The following is a 14,116-nucleotide window of genomic DNA, read 5'->3' as shown; positions in this document are numbered from 1 at the left end:
TTTAAAGCTGAAAACATTCCGGACTACTCAGACAGTTAAAATCCAAGTGAAAATTATACTCTTACACTCTCTCTGCTTCTGGTCTTTATTTCCCTCTTCAGGATTTTTACTGTGTGGTTTATTTTAAGTAGCTTAAACCACAAGGGGGAGGAGGGAGTTTTGTAGAGAAAAAAGAAAGGTGAATTCAATTGTTTTTGAAAAATGTCTAGACTCATCTGGAAGAAACACGCTGTGCGCACTGAAGACATGACGAGTGGTGGCGGCAGCCTTCGATCCGTCACCTATGGACGGGCTGGCTCATTCACTCATTCCATCCATATTCATTCATTCCATCCATATTCATTCATTCCATCCATATTCATTCATTCATGTAGCAAAACACAAATATTTATTGATCGCTTATTTTATGCTTTCTTCTGTGGCAGTCTCTGCTTCTGGCAGTTTGCTGTCAGCATTATTCTCTATAATTAGAGTTTGTGACTTTTCATAAATTATACAGTTACTTTGAGTTTCATCACCAACAAAAAATGGACAGTTATCTATTTCATAGATTTGCAGTGCTGATTAAATGAGATGTAAGGGCTTTACTTTCAAGAAAATATTAAAGAAAAACCCTTAGTGGGCTTTATGTTCTTTTATTTCAGTCCTCTGGAAATAGAAGAGGAAAATCTATTCATGTCTCACACACTTCACAAATCACCTCATGTAAAAAATGAATGAATTTTTTTTTAACATACAAAATCGTGAATTTTCTTCAAATAGTGTACCAAGAGCTGCTAGCCACGCAATCTAATAACTTACTTCTCCTGCCAAGAGGCAAGGCGACTTCTAAGAATGTCAGGCGTCCACAGTGGGACGGGCACGGCTGCCAGCAGAGGGACAGGCCTGAGCGGCCCAAGGCAGGGAGGCTCCCGTTCTCAGGGGCACTGGGGAGGGGAGGGACGGGCCAGAGTGAGCGGTCCGGGGAGAGTGACGTGGTTCTGATTTCCACTGACAAACAGAAACATCTTTGAACCAACTCAAAAGAGAATCCACTGCAATGTGATAGACAGTGTGAGGCGTTAAATCAGTGTTTTGGCTATCTGGGGTCCCTTTAGTAAATGGCATGTCATTCAGTCGACCAGATCTGGGCTGTTGCCATTTACATAAGAAAAACAGTCTTTAGAAAAAGTAACCCACAAACAATCCCCAACCTTACGTGCTACATTTACTTGTTACGGTCAAGTGGTGCTGTACCACCAGGACAGGCTCTGGAAAATGTGTCATTAGGAGATTCTGTCATTGTGCAAACAACCCAGAGTGCACAGGGTGCATTTACACAAACCTGGATGTACAGCCTCTTAACACACCTAGGTCCTGTGGTATAGCCTGTTGTTCCTAGGCTACACGCCCTGCACCGTGTACGCTGTACTGAATACTGTAGGTAACTGTAACGCAATGGCAAACACCTGTGCATCTACATGTAGGAAAGGTAGAGCAGCAGCAATACAGTGTAAAAGGTAAAACACGGCACACTGGACAGGGCATTTATCATGAGTGAACTTGGAGGACTGCAAGGTGCTCAGGGAGTCAGCAAGAGAGTGGTGAGCGGCTGTGAAGGCCCAGGACATCACTGCGCACCCTATGCTAAATTTTAAACTAACACGAAACTGAATCAAGCGAGACAGAGTGACGCAATCAAGAGATGCAGCAGACACATGATGCAAAGGCTGCTGCCAGCCGAACAGGGCATACTGTTTTACAGCGAACTTTTTTACAAGTAGAAAGAATACACTCTAAAATGACAATAAAAAGCAGAGTGAATGCGTAAACCAGTAACACAGTTCATCCACACTGAGTCTCCTGTACTGGACCCAACAGCAGGTCTGTCTCCGCCGGCACCATCCCAGCCGCGCGGCGCTGCACTGCGAGAGGACCGTCACTGGGCGGTAGGAATTTGTCGGTTCCACTGCAATGTGACAGGACCACAGTCGTAGATGCATCCATCGCTGACAGGAACATTAAGTGGTGCACGACTGTAACTTAAAAATACTTCAAATATACTTTTAAAGGAAAGAAACCTAAATAAAAATTAATAACATTTTATTTCTGAGTTTAGAAAATATCTGAAAACTAAAAGAACATTTAGAAAGGTATAGAAAACAACTCAATGCTTTAAAATGCGCACACATCTTGAAAGTACAACAGCCTACATTTAACGTTTTGAAATCGGGGGGTTGCTTCTTGTCTCAGCTGCTCATATTAAGCAAAGACAGCGAAGACGGCCACCAGCAAGCCCACGAGACAGGTCTCAGAATACACCAGCACTTCTGACTTCCAGAACTGTGAGAATAAATTTCTGCTGTTTAAGCAAAAAACAAGGAAGAGACGAGCAGATAATTCGCAGCTGAGGTGAACTTACTTGTCAGTCAGAAAGAAATACATCAATCTTGAGGCTAACTCCCTTGCATACTATTCAGCCACGTGGAAAGTTCAATTAACACAGAGCTAGAGCCAGGCACAAGGATGGCTAAGAATGGCACGTGCAAACTAACAATTTTTTTAAATTAAGAAATGAAGGGGGAAGGGACAGAAGCACTACAAGTAGTATTTTTTCTGAAGTATTTCACACATTCGATGCCGTATTTTCCACTGCTCCGCAGTTCACTGCCCTCCACACTCCGAGCTGCTCACCACACAAGAAGTCTGCGCTCCGCCTGCATCGCTCCTGCTCACACACCCGGTGTTTCTGAGGCCCGCACCTCCACGGTGCTGCGAAGGCCACACAGAAGAACCTCGCCGACAGCGACGTACTTTAAGACTCCTTCTGATAGGGAAGGGTCTAGCCAAGGAACATGTGTAAGCGACCCACAGACACGGACAATGGGGTAGGGACTGACTGAGGGGGGGGGGGGGGCGGCAGGTAGCACCGGAGAGCAAGGGGGGGTGGGGGGCGGCGGGAACTGGGACAACTGTAACAGGAGAAAAATTAAGTGAAAAAAGAAAAGGTATCTTCTGAAATACCAAGGCTAAATGTGAGGATTCCCTGTTAACTCAGAACCCAAAATTCTAAATAAGTAAAATTTCTGAGACTACACATTTGTCAAAGGAATAGCATAAACATGCTTGTCGCTGACGAAATAAATAGTAGGGGTTTTCACCTTTCCTTTTCTAAAAAAGGCAGCAACCACCAGAGCACACCAAGTCGTCTCCTCTCTCGGAGGCGGCCTGCATCTTCGACTCCAGCTCTCCTCTGAAGTCCGCCCCCGGACTGGGCACCCGTCTGGAGGGCCAGATCTTCCTGGGGCTGACTCGCAGCTACGCCCCCAAAGCCTCCTCGTTCCCCTGTCCGGCCCAGGTCCCCGCCTGACCCGTGCTGTGCCAGCCTCCCTGTCCTCCGTCCTGTCTTCCTCAGCGCACTCTGCACACTCTGTAGCCAGGCTCATCTTCCAGAAGACGAGGTCATTTTCCGCCTATCAAAACGTTTTGTGCGCTTGAATAAAGCCTGAGCTTCTCACCCTAGCGTGTAATGACGTCTAAAGTCTAGGCCCAACCAACCTCTCCGGCCTCATCGCCCTGTTTTCTGGTCATACAGGTTTAGGCTCCGTCAAATCAATCTCCTGTCGTCCAACTTGTCCTGAACTTTCCATCCCGTCTCATGCCGTTCCTACCATACGGAATGCCTGCTGCCACCCCCTCCAGCTGCCATGGCTCAAGGCCATCTTCCTTGCATTTATTTAGTCATCTAGGCAAGGCCACACAAATGACATCTCCTGCCCCTCCCATCAGAACGGTCAAAAACAAACAAATTTAACAGTAGCTAGCTTTTCTTAAATGCCTACTACATGCCAAGCAGTTTATACTGTATTTCCAATTATCTCAACAATCCTCTACAGTAGGTATTATTACTCCCTTTTGAAAGATGAGGAAGCCAAACTTGAGCAATATCAAATCATATATTTAGTAAGTTGCCTTGAATTACATACTAATTTGCCTCAAATCACATATGTAGTAAGTGGGAAAGCAAGGATTTGAACCCAGGTTGCCTAACTCCAAAGCCAATGCTCTAAAAACTAAGTTTTTATTTTTTGGTCTGAACCATGTGACTAACCCCCCCTCCATCCTCTCTGCAATAATTTAGTTCTACATAGTTATTTCTACTTACCACATACAATAAGCTTTCTCATGTATGTTATTTTAGTAAAGGGAGAACTTTAAAAAATGCTATTTCTTCCCAATAAAAAAAAACAATGCAAATTGTAACTGTAAAGAGTATCTTTTTGCCCTGGCTGTTGTAGCTCAGTGGATTGAGCTCGGACTGCAAACCAGGGGGTCACAGGTTCAATTCCCAGTCAGGGCACATGCATGGGTTTCGGGCCAGGTCACCAGTGAGGGGCACATGACAGGCAACCACACATTAATATCTCCCTCTTTCTCCTTCTCTTCCTCTCTCTCTGAAAATAAATAAATAAAATCTTTAAAAAAATAATATCTTTTTATGTCAGAAAGATAATTTTTACCTAAAATATTTTCAAAGAAATTCATTCCAACCAAGTTTTTCAAGATGACTGCAAATTACTAATCATACACTGTGACAGCTTTAATTAATACTATGAAGATTTTGTGATTACGACCCAAGAATTTTAAAAGACATCTACCAACCTGGCGTAGACTGTAAAAACTGACCTACTCAACGCCACTAAAGGGCAATGCCATACTCTTACACACAGAGTGACGCCCTCTGATCCGGTTACCCCACTTCTGGGGATCTATCCTAAAGACAGAAAGAAAGAAACAACAACAAAGATGTAATCAAAGATAAATGCACAAAAATGCCTGCCCCAGTGTTATTTAAAATAGTAACATTTTAAAGAATCAACCTGAAAGTGCCACACTGGGTAGAACACCAACACTCTGGTCAGAGAAAAAAGTGGGAGCAAAACAGTCTATATAAAAGTATAATTCTAATTTTTTAAAAAATAAAAAAAAATCTGCGCATGCAAGGAAAAAAGCTAGAAAAATGTGCATTAAAATGTTAGTAGTAACTATCTCTGGGTGACAGGTTTATGGGTGATTTTCTTTCTAAAAATTTATTTATTTATTTATTTTCAGAGAGAGGGGAAGGGAGGGAATTGTGTGAGAAACATCCACCTCACACACCCCCAACTGGGGACCTGGCCCACAACCCAGACCTGCACCCTGACAGGGAACTGAACCAGCGACCTTCCAGTTTGCTGGCCAGTGCTCCAACCACTGAGCCACACTAGCCAGGGTTATGGGTGATTTTCAATTATTTCTTTACATCTATGTTCTTTTCAAGATGTGCCGCAACGGAGCATGAGTTACTTTGGACAGGAAAACAGTGCTGAAGCGGTCAGAACTACTGAAAATGATCCTGAGCCTAACAAGGGCATGGCACCGGGAACAGAACTACATTTCCTAATGCAAAGAAAATGGCAAGCTTTTGTTTCCAGCTTCTGTTACATTCATGTTTACCTTTAGATTGTATAAAGAATGTTACCCAAAACTCAGCAGTATTCATAAAAATGAGGCTCTCTACCTAAAAGTCAGCCAATCCTCTAACAGAAAGCACCCGTTAAGTGAACTGGTTCGCTGTGTGTCTATTGAAAATAAATGTTCAGTTAATCCTAACCCAGAACATACAAAACAGAAAAATCAGAAAAACTATTCTCATTTTATAAATTAAATATACTGTTGTTGCCTTATAAGCACATCATAGTTAGGTCTGGAGAGGGGAGGAACTTGAAAATAAAGCTGGCAAGCGACCAGCATTCACTAAAAATGCACAGTGATGCATTTGCCTCTATACACATTTCTGTTCCACTGCATAGTTAACTTCAGTGGCACAGGATGACTTTAATCAGTGTAGAAAAAATATAGAGCTGGAATACAAAAAAAAACCCCCAAAAAACCACCCTTCACATTAAACATAAAATGCTAACTGAAAAATAAAAAATACTTCCCACAATGTGGCATATTGCAGAAAAGCAATTTGAAAAATAAAGTCTTGGATTAAAGTAAAATAGGCATTAGAAAACAATTCTTATTTCACTATATTTTAAACAACTGGAAAACTAATTTGCTCTAATACTAAAATCTGTTAAAAAATGAGACCACAGAAATAGTTGTTGAGTAGCTAAGAGATAGTTTAAAATACTTGACTTGAAAATGAATATGACTATTTTTATTCTAACATGAAAATACGTTTATTTATAAAACATATGTCAGGTTTTGGCAAACAAAATTACTAGACTATAAATTCCTTAAATAGAAACTACAGCTTCACATCTCAGTTTTCATCGAAGAGCCTAATACCGGTCACTCAAACATCTGTTCAATGACTAAATCTGAAATCTACTAATGAAATTATGCAACATTTTCACAAGCACACACTGGAAGTTAAACGTATTTCAAAAGGTATCAATGATTTGGGCTAGATACTGAATGCTACATAAAATCCAAGACAGTGTTAAAATTTCAACTGCTAAAATAATTAAGTTATGGTTGCTTGCTTAATGTTCTATAATCCTTGTCTAGAACAGAATGATTCTGTTTCTAAATGAATTGAAAAATGTCCCTGGAAACACAGTGAATGAATCTACTATCTGGATTACACGTCTGACAGATCTGAACCATTCAGTCTGCAACAAGACAGAATTTCCTACTGCTGCTAACTTAGACTCTCGTAAACTGCATTTGGGGTTTGTCCAAAGAAACAGTTGGAGCCAGTTCTTTGTGCCTCTCTTACAACCAGAGTAAGTGAGTAAGACAGCATAGTACTGCAAACAACCACGAAAGTTATAGAAAGGCACTTGAAGTTTGAATGAATCCAACAGTGTCTTTTTAAATCAGTTATAATGTGTAGTTTGGTATATTCCTTATTCTTATGGGGTTACATATGTAATTCCAGATTTGGTTAACTTTACCATTCCACATTTTGAACCACTCTCTACTAATGTGAACTGAATAGGCTAGAAAAAGCAAACTACACCTGGGAAAACTGGATATGCAAAGAAATTTTTTTCAAGATCTACCTAACAAATTTATATCACCTAAATAAATGTCATTACCCAAAAAAAAGCCATTAACTTGTCTAATGATTAAAGTAAGCTTTGTAGAACATATTTAATCCTCCAAGTGTATATCATGTACTTCTGAAAATTATATTAAAAGAATTACTTTTCAACCACTTATAAAAACACACCATTTCTTGTTTTGACTTCATCTTAAGTATCACATACAACTGCCTTTCCTTATTGGTGAACACTCGCCCTTTGACCTCCAAAGGCCTGCCCTCTTAACCAGGCACCTCAAAGCTGTGTAAAGCGGCCTGGAGAGCAACGGTGTGAATCATTCCGCGCAAACCCACAACCACCATTACAAAACTTCAATGTGTGCATGGGCCAGTATTACCTCTGTGAAAGGACTGAAGGGCACATAAAAGCTACCCCAAGTTTCATGCATAAAAAATGAAAGCTTAAGTATTTTTCTGCTTAACACAAATCTTTTTCATAAGATGTCACTGGCATTAAGTCTGGCAGCAAACAATACAAGAATGAGCAGAAAATACCGTATTTTGCCATGTATAATGTGCTCCCATATATAATGCTCACACATTTTTGTGTGCATTATACACGGGATTATTATACCCCACTACCATATCCATGGTAGGTAGATAATCATGCCCATGCATAATGAGCAGCCTTATTTTTCCCTCAAAAATTTGGGCAAAAAAGTGTACATTACGCACGGCAAAATATGGTACTTGAAATATGACACAACTCTTTTTTAAATTGATGAGTTTAATTTGAAAAGGAACATTAGAAGGAAGTTTATGTTCATAATTTTAAACTCATTAAAACATTAATATATAAATGGTTTATATCAGATATTTTTATTGGGCTGGCCAAAACGTCTGTTGTTTTTTTTTTTTCCATAAAATAAAAGACACATTTTTCATTGCCACCAATAACTTTACTGATTTGGATATTTTGAGTCTGTCGGCTATCTCCTGTTATTGGCTTCTAGTGGGTACAGGCTGGGGTGCTGCTAAACACCTTCCAATGCATAAGACAGCTAGCCCAACAGCAGAGACTTTTTTTGACCAAAATTGTCAACAGTACCAAGAAACTTGGCAAACCGCTTTTGACACATTTGATCAGTCACAGCACCTTCTCCATACACTGCACAAATCTTTTTTTGCATTTCAGTTGAGTTTTTACCTTTCTTGAAATAATAAAGCATAATACACTGAAAATGTTGTGTATCTTCTTCCATCTTTAATATTAAAATGGCTGCACAAAAACTCACCAGTTTTGATTAGTTTTTTTAATGCATGTGGATACGCCATCACAATACAATCTAACAAAACTGTTTCGAGTGAAGTTAAAGACAACTAAGCATTACTAGAGCCATCCTAAGGAAAAAAATGTAACAGGCCTTTTGGCCAACCCAGTATTAAACTTCTAAAATAAGGGAATTTTATAACTGGAAGCTTAGGTGTTGTCTGAGGTTCAATGAACAACCCCTGGGTGCACTAGCATGCAGACACAGGGCTGGGTGCGTGCAGGTAATTCAATTAGTGCAACCCACTCACTTTGTAGATGGAGTTCCCCAGCTCATGCCAAATCCAGCCATCTGGATTTCAGAACCAGAAATGTTGAGCAATGCCCTCACGGTGGTATAATTTCTATCAAAACAGACTGGCATCGCCCTGGCAGGGTAGCTCAGTTGGTTACAATGTTGCCTCAATATGCCAAGGTTGCAGTTTTGATTCCTGGTCAGGGCACATACAAAAATCAACCAATGAGTGCATAAATAGTGGAACAAATCCATTTCTCTATTTCTGCCCCCCCTTTCCTCTCTCTCTCTAAAAAAAAATCAATTAAAAAAACAGACTGGTATCATCCTCCTTTAAAAACTAAAATTTCAAAGCTGCAATGCAGACCTTATTTAACAGACACAATAGTCTCTGTGTTTTGAATAACTATAAAGAATTGCAACGATTTAAAAACTCAACTGTGAAGAGTCCTCAACGAAGTACTAGTTGCATAATTTATTACGAAGAACAAAACACAGGCTGCCATAGTGGTAAAATTCTAAAGAACAGAAACTAAACCAATTGCAGATACCATTGAAAAATCTCTTTTAAGAAAATAGGAAATTATCACTATGAAAAATTAAATGCTTGACTGGAATGCCAATTGTACGTAAGAGATCATCAACGACATACGAATCAAGTTCATGGTAACAGTGAACACTCAAGATGTGAAGTCACTTCACTGTTAGATTATAAAATAAGACAGAATGCAAAGTTCTCTGAGGGCAGAGACCCTGTTTAATTCATCTCTCTATTCCCAGCAATTAGCTAATAATACAGATGTGAATTCTAAATGTGACCACTGGAAAACTAAACCTAACAATCTTACATATCTCTTTTTATACTTCTCATTATTTTTAAAGTACTAAATAATGATACTCAATGCAGGTGACATCACCATGGAACTTAAGATCAACAACTGTGGCTACTTCTTTAACTAGTGCTACTTACACTCTGGAGCAATTCATAGATACAACACCAAGAACACAAGTATATTCACATACTTGGATTCAGTAGTAGTTCTGGAAATCAACCCCAAGGAAATATTCCAAAAGAAAGAAAAAGGTGTATACACAAAAATGCCCATTTCATTGTCATTTTAATAGGGGAAAAGGAAACTACCTACATGCCTAACAGCAGGTAGATGGACTAATTTGCAACCAGTGAAAAAGATTTAAAATCATGATTATCCTCTTGATTGGTCTTCCTGCTCCTACTCTTGCCTCCCCCCATCTCCACCAAGCGGATTTCCACACAACAGCCAGAATGATTCTCACAAACTTAAGTGAGAACAGGTCTCTCTCAGGCTCAACACCCTCTACAGTTTCCCATCTCACTCGTAGTGAAATCCATAGTAAAGTTCTTACCCAGCCTGCAAGGCCTTACAGTGTAGGCCCGGCTACTTCTCTGCTACTTCTCTAACCTCAAGGACAGCTCTCTCACTTTCCCTCTTGCTTACTCGCCTTCTAGTTGCTCTAAAAAAAGGCAAAGCACACGTCTTTGCACTTGCAGTTCCCTCTGCAGGGACCCTTCTTCTCCAAAAGCACACATCCCTCGCGTCCTTCAGGTCTCTGCTCTGGTCTCCCGTCGCCCCTGCCTGTATTTTTACCTTCACTGTTTCACGGTCCTCTCACCCTACTTCGTTCTTTGGCATAAAATCTGACATATTTTTATGTATGTGGTTATGGCTCATCTCTCCTGATTAGAACATAAACTCTGTGACAGTAAGGACTTTGTTTTATTCCCAAAGATATACGAAAAGCACTTGTTGAATTAACACTGAATGTTGATACGATAATTATTAACTACATTAAATACCATGCATATAAACAAGACTGGAAGAGAACAGGAAAACTGAAGTTGGATTTGTGAACATTCTCAAGGGCTGTTCATACTGTTCAGAAGTTTGCACGATAAAAATCGTAATTATGATTTTAGGCTTCCAAAAGCAACTATAGCAATCTGATTTCCTTGGAAGCCATCAGTAACTGTTAATGACTGGCAGCAGCTATTAAAGAGAACTTTGCCCCATCAAATTGCAATAACAATTGCTCTTAAACCTTGTTCCCAAGGACCCAAAGTTGAATCTGCAAGTGTAAAGACTGCCATTCCCGAGGACACACAGAAAATGAACAAAGGATTCTGCACAGCTTCCACACGGAACCGCGTAATCATCAGGGCTCCGGTTCGCTTTTCAGACAGGTACCCGTGGTTGGCCTCAGAGGGTCCCTGTAACTGCGCGCAAAATTTTGTGCATAAATACCTATTACTTATTTTTACGTATTAAAATTCTGTAGAGTCTATATATTTCATTATATTCTCAAAAATGTCAGTGGCCTAGAAAAGGTCAAGAATTACTATTTTATATATTGGAAGTGAACTGCAACATTCAAACGTACACTACCGCTCAAAAGCATTGAGGATATATAATACCTAGTCCCATTCTGTAATCCTTCAAGTCACTCAAGAAATACTGAGTACCTACCAGGCACCGTGTAATCCTCAAAAACTTACATCTAATTATAGTTTGCAGTACAAAATTCAAAATACAGAGTAAGCACAAGATTCACTGAAACGCCAGAATAAAAAAGAATTTCAACCAACGCAAATGTAATTTCAAAACAGAAAGCGTTATAGGAAATCATAAAAAAAAAAGACACAAAGGAACTCGGGGCCTGATTTAGTGCTTTTTATGTCAAAATATGGCAGATATCAATTACATCAAAAGAAAAGAAAAACTACACACACGCACGCCCACCCCCACACACTGACAGGAAACCAAAAGAAAGTTTCCAAATCCTGTTTCCAGCAGCACCCCTTCCGAGGCTGCCCTTCTCCGTGCTTTTGAAGGTAGGAGCCCCACGTTAGCACTGAGAGCTGATACTTGACTCTGTGATTAAAAACAGAAAGAATCCTCCTCCCACACTCAGGAAGCAGAAAACTGTGGCCACCTGTAAGGCCGTGGCCCATTAACCTCCTGCCCTCTTACTGGTCCCTTTCATTTCTTACACTCTCCTCCCTTCAAAGCAACGACAGAACGATGCTCCCTCCCAAAAAGAAACACCTATCCGCTCAACGCTGGTTCTTTCCCCAAGAAGTCAAAAGGTCCCCTAAACTCTGGCTGTTAGCCCCGTGAAAAGACCCCATTTTTCAGGCACAAGTGTCTTCCCTCATTTTCTCCCCATAGCAGTCCATTACACAATTCAGCTTAAGACACTGTCCCTGAACTTCCTGAATGAGGGGGCAAACGACACCCCTACTAGCACCAGTTTGAGGGAAAACGAGAATCAGACGGACCTCCTCCCTAACACATTTAGGGAAGCAGAGACCCCCACGAGGCCACGCCGACAAGGCGAACACATGGCAGGCTACGAAGACCCGGGCAAGAGAGGGCGGGAAAGGGGCCGGGAGGTGGAGTGGGACGTAGAGATGTCAGCCCCGCGCAGCGGGGCATAAAGGAAGGCAAGGGAGACCCTGGACCCTGACCCACAGAACACAGGGCAACGCTCCCGTCCACCCGCACCTCGCCAGCACTGGAGGGAGGGCAAAAAATTCACCCGACGCGCCCATCCCCTCTTCGCGTGTCCCCAAAGGGAGAACTGGATTTAAAGGAGGATCTGACCCTAGTCTGGGGACACGCGAGAGGAAAATAGCGGCGATGTCCGTTCTTCGGTATCTCGCAGGCTGCGAGGGGCGAGGGCACTGCGTCCGGGGAGATGGCGAGGGAAATGGGCTTGTGCCATGACACCTCCGGGAGTTGGAGGGTGGGGGACACAATGTCCTCTTTCTCTCCCACACCCGGCCCGGGCCCCTCCCGTCCGTCTCCCGCAGGCCCAGCCACAGTCGACCGGCTCCCTCCGCGGGCGTGGTTGGCTCCGGCCCTGGCGGTGGCTGCCGGGCCTCCGCGAGCCCTGGCCCCTCCCGCCCGCCAGGCCCCCGGGCCGCCGCCCCGGACACCGAGGGAACGCGGAGGAGGAAGGGGGAGCCACGGGACTGACCGGCGACAGGAGTCGCCTCAACCCCGGCTCGGCCGACCCGCGCCCCCCGCTCCCTCTGGGGTGGCTCCGGCTCCCCGCCCCTCACTCACCCCGCCCGGTCCAGCGCCTCCTCCACCTCCTCCTCCTCCTCCTCCCTCCTCTCGGCCGTGGCTCCTGCTTCGGCTCTGCGCGGCGACGGCGGCAGCGGCCTCGACAGCGGCGGCGGCGGCGGCGGCGGCGGCGCCTCCAGAACGCGCACGCACGCAGGACGCAGGGCCCACCCCCTAGTTCCGCCCCGCCCCTCCGGGTTCGCGTCGGCAAGGTTTGGGCCCGCCTTCCGCGCGGCTTTCCGGAGTCCGCTTAAAGGGGCCGCGCAGGAAGGGGTGGAGACAGCTAAGGACCGTGGGGGAGGTGTGGAGAGTCGTGGCTCTGCGGAGGTTGGGGTGTGGGGGTGCGTAAGTTCGGAAACGAACTGAGGAAGGATCCAAAGATTCAGGAGTACAAGCTTGGGGGGATGCAGTCGTTGGACAAATGCTAATTGAACACCTATTGTGTCAGGCACTATTCTAGGTGCAAGGGACAAAGCCAAAGGCAGGCAACGTCCAAAGTGAAGCTTGCCTTCCAGTGGGATGGGAGAGAGGAGACAGCAAACAAACAAAAATTCTAGGTAGGGATAAGTGGTGTGAAAAAAATAATAAAGCTGGGGGGGAGGTGACTTCATAGGTGACCAGGTATTTCCACTCAGGGGAAACCTCTGAGCACATACAGGTATGATATGCAAGTATGAGCCTAGCCAATACCTGGGGCGAGGGAAGGCGGGTAGGATAGCCTTTTCACTCTGAAAGAAAATCAGCATAAGCTCAGAGGTGGGAATGCCCCTGGCTTGTTGCAGGAGCAACAAAAGGCCAGCATGGCTGAGGAGTCAGTCAACTGACCAGAGAGAGCCAGGAGTAGGCTGAGAGGTGGGGAAGTGGCCAGATCTTATGGAGTCTTATGGGCCATTATAAGAACAACAGAAAATCATGGGAGGGTGAGTAGAGGAATGACAACTTCTGATTCACATATTTAAAAGTTACTCTTGCTAATGTGTGTAACATATGCAATAGGGAAACCAGTCAAGAGGCTGCTTGCGGTGGATTGGAAGAGGATGGGGGCAGGGAAGGGCTGAGAAGAGGACAGTTGAGACACATTTCTAACAGGTGATTTTGGCGGAGTGTGTGAAGGAACAAAAAGATTATGGATGATTCTTAGGTTCAGGGCCTTGACAGATGGGTTAATGGCATGCCCTTGAATGAATTTGGGGAGACTCAGAAAATGTGGGGTGAGGGAGGTCAGCAGCTCTGTGTCGCACATGTTACATCGCACAAGTTACATGAGGTGCTTGGTAGACGTGTCCAAGTGGAGATGAAGAGTAAACCATTGGATATAAGTCTGAAATGAAGATTTAGGTTTGGGATTCATCAGCACAAAAACGATTTGTAAGCCTTAGGTTTACATAAAATCCCTTTGGGAGGAAAAAGAGCTGTGGGGGAAGGACTAA

At 43.3% G+C, this 14,116-nt stretch overlaps 1 protein-coding gene across 1 annotated transcript in view; it reads right to left on the bottom strand.

The window, feature by feature from the left end:
• Window positions 1-12,829, bottom strand: part of RAP1A (RAP1A, member of RAS oncogene family) — a 64,116-nt gene extending 51,287 nt beyond the window's left edge. Inside the window, exon 1 of the mRNA XM_028502886.2 lies at window positions 12,687-12,829. The gene's annotated coding sequence lies outside the window, so the exon portion shown is untranslated. The remainder of the gene's footprint in view (window positions 1-12,686) is intronic.
• Between the last annotated feature and the right edge of the window lie 1,287 nt (window positions 12,830-14,116).

Source organism: Phyllostomus discolor, chromosome 14 (assembly GCF_004126475.2).
Source record: "Phyllostomus discolor isolate MPI-MPIP mPhyDis1 chromosome 14, mPhyDis1.pri.v3, whole genome shotgun sequence".
NCBI lineage: Eukaryota > Metazoa > Chordata > Mammalia > Chiroptera > Phyllostomidae > Phyllostomus > Phyllostomus discolor.
Note: the sequence above shows the minus strand (reverse complement) of the source record. Positions and strands in the feature narration are given on the sequence as shown.